The sequence below is a fragment of the Gymnogyps californianus genome, chromosome 27 (genome assembly GCF_018139145.2).
Source record: "Gymnogyps californianus isolate 813 chromosome 27, ASM1813914v2, whole genome shotgun sequence".
In the NCBI taxonomy this organism is placed as follows: Eukaryota; Metazoa; Chordata; class Aves; order Accipitriformes; family Cathartidae; genus Gymnogyps; species Gymnogyps californianus.
Window position 1 is genome coordinate 6,504,940 of NC_059497.1, and position 3,618 is coordinate 6,508,557.

A 3,618-nucleotide genomic window follows, 5' to 3' on the forward strand; every position below is an offset into this window, starting at 1 on the left:
TGGATGCTGTTTTCACCTCCAATACAATTTTTTTTCATTCTAGGGAGGTATTATTTCTTAAAGGCATGTTTTTAACTGTGACATCCTCTTTGATGAGCTGCTTTCCTGTTTCTTGGTTCTTTAAAAGCCAAGGTAGGGCATACGCCCAATGATAGGGACAAGGGCAGGTCTACAGCACGTAGCACATGCCCTGGGTCGTAGTGATGGAGAGTTACCGAGGAGGGAAGGACCGTAGCTAGTAGCACTGTTAGCTCTGTCGGCAGCAGAAATAAGAGCAGTTGGGGCCTGATTTGTGCACAGGACACACAACCATGTAAATAAATACCATACTTGTTTGTCCTGGGCTTAGCAGAGCTTTTTGGTCTATTTTCTCATAAATGCTTTGTTTGTTTTGTGTATGTACAATCCAACCCACCCCAGCATTTCAGAAGCCTCATGGACGAGTAGAAGGCAGTAGGCAGTTTTATTCCTCTCTGACCACACACCAGTTTGAGATCAACTTAGCCTACCAGTCCATAGCTATACAGTGTATTCTGTAAGATATAGGTATGTGAGAATAATGTATCAGAGTTTTGTTTTGGCTGTACTGTATGTATTTGCTTCATTGGAAAAGCTGAAATCAATAAAAATTGCTGGAATTTCTTCAAGCTTCTCATTTTGGATGGTTTTATTTTGGTTGTCTTGCCAGTGTTAGGAAAGAATAAAGCATCTGTTTGGAAGGTTTGTAAAAGCCTGTTACCCTGCAGCAGTCATCAGTCTGGACTGCTCTGCCTTATGCCAGTACGAGTAATGAAGCTGTAAATCCCATTTCCTCCACCATTACATCCTTGGCAAGCCTCAGTGGGTTTCTCTCCCATAAGCTTTTACAGTCACCACTTCAATCCATGAAAAATTTAATCATCCATAGCATCATTGGTGTCACTGCTGTACGGATCCAAACTTTGTTGTGGGGAAAAAACCCACACCTTAGTTTCTTCTGAACCTGGCTCATATGAGCTGTGTTTGAAGCTCCCTAGGTCTTATATTTAAAAATTGTGATGAGTTGATCCTCCCCAGCTTCTCTTTGGTCCAGGCTGGAAAGTCCCAGTTCACAGACCAGTTCCTCAGACAGACCCATCAGCTCATCACATGCAATGACCTTCTCTGAACCTTTCCCAATTAAACTATTTCCTTTCTGAGACGAGGAGACCAGAAGGGCATACAGTATGCAAAGGGTGAGTAAGGCATGGGTTTACGTAGGGACATGACAGCCACCTTTCTGTTCTCTTCTCCTTCCCTAACAATTCCTGACATTCACCTTGGTTTCTGCAGCTCTGTTGTGCGTTGAGCTGTCGCTGGGATGGGCTGTCCATCACAGAGTTCCCTCCAAGTGGTCATGGTCATCTCCAAGCCCATTATTTACATGTGAAGATAAGATTATTTCACCCCATGTGTATCACTTAACATTTTCTATGCTGATGTTTGTCTGTCATTTATCACCCTTTCCTTACTGGTCTATAGTTCCCCAAAATTTTATATACAGACATGACCTTCAGTCCTCAAGTATGCAATGATGTGGGTTTCCCTGTATCAGGTATAGGATGTTGCAGAAATCTTCCCCATTTCTCACAGGCATCACAAATTAGAAAAAGTAAATACATGATCTTTCCTGCTCTTCTCCTTTCTGAGTACTCCCTTCACTCCTGATACTTATTGGCCCTCCAGTCTTTGTGGCAGACCCTCATATATTTGAAGATGTTCTTACTATTTATGGCTTATTCTTCTGATTTCAGCTAGTTGTTCCTTCAACTCCTTTTTGGCATATTTAGTATGGTTTATGTTTAACCTGGCAGAGGTTATGAAGTCTTTCCTATTTTTGTCTTCAGCTATTTGAAAGACACCTTCTGATAACCTCCTTCTCCTGCTGCTTAACCAGGCCAGCTCCCTTCTGCCCTTCCTCAAGGATTTCTTAACTGGTGGGATGTACCAGGATTGTGCTTCAATATGATAAGCACAGTCCACATATTGCCTGTAAAGTTTAATTCTCCCTTTCTGTCATGGTTTAACCCACACAGCCGCTCGCTCACTCCTCCCATGTCGGGATGGGGGAGAGAATCAGAAGAGTAAAAGTGAGAAAACTGGTGGGTTGAGATAAAGACAGTTCAATAGGTAAAGCAAAAGCCATGCCCACAAGCAAAACAAAACAAGGAATTCATTCCCCACTCCCCATCGGCAGGCAGGTGTTCAGCCATCTCCAGGAAGGCAGGGCTCCATCACGCCTAATGGTGACTTGGGAAGACAAACGCCGTCACTCCAAATGTCCTCCCTTTCCTTCTTCTTCCCCCAGCTTTATAGGCTGAGCATGACGTCCTATGGTCTGGAATATCCCTTTGGTCAGCTGGGGTCAGCTGTCCCGGCTGTGTCCCCTCCCAGCTTCTCGTGCACCCCCAGCCTCCTCACTGGTGGGGTGGGGTGAGGAGCAGAAAAGGCCTTGACTCTGTGCAAGCACTGCTCAGCAATAACGAAAACATCCCTGAATTACCAATCAACACTGTTTTCAGCACAAATCTAAACCATAGCCCATACTAGCTACTATGAAGAAAATTAACTCTATCCCATCTAAAACCGGCACACTTTCGTTTTCCCTTAACGAGCATCATCCTAGAAGTTCCCCTTTTGGAAGATGAGTACACAGTGGTGGATATTTAGGCTTTTGTTGATCCAGATGTTGATGTTACGCGGCAGCTCTGTAAATGTAAGATTTGAGGCCAGACTTTCTGGCCTTTCATGCTAATCAGGACCAAATTTAAGGCTGCATCTGCTTTGGGGACTTCCCAGCCTGCTCCATGAAATTGCTGTCGACAGCATCTAAGAATTTGGTCTCTGCATCACATCCTGCAGTAACTTAAGCCCAGTCTACACAGGGATAGCCGAAGTGCAGGATGCACAAAAGACTGTACTTCCAGCACTGGGGAACACTGTAGTGTGTGAACACTGGCAGCAGCCTTACAAAAGAAATAAGGGAGCAGCATCCTCTTGATCTCCTTCAGAAGAAGGATCTTCAAAGAAGAAACCTGGCAAAGGGGAAAGTGATCTCAGCTACGAGGTGTGTTTAGTTTGTTTACTCAAGGCAAGGCTGAGGAATAAACCTTGCCACTGACAAGTATCTTATGAAAAGAGGATTCACAGCCTATCAGACAGGCTTGGCACAGCCTGTGAATCCACGCATGGGAAAAGGGACAGGCGTTGCTGTCCATCCATGCCACGTTGCTCAGAGCTCGTTCCCAGGAGCAGCCTCTGCTGCTCTGCTGAGATTTTTGAAAGGTGGGCAAGCACCAAAGGATTAAGCACAAAGGCAAAGCACCCAAACGCAAATGTCTTAACCAGTTTTGGGTGGACCTTATACAGCAGCACTTCAAAACCTAAATTGCACTGGCAACCGTGATCATTCCTTACTTAAGCTACTTCTAGGCCACAGTGCAGCAGGCATATTTGCAATTGGTTTTGAATGTAGTACCTAAGTAATTCGCTTATAAAAGTCCATTAAGGAGCAGTGAACTCCTTGGGAGGATTATCCAGAACTCCTTGGGAGGATTAAATACTGATATCGCATACATACTGGTGATGTCCATTCTGCAG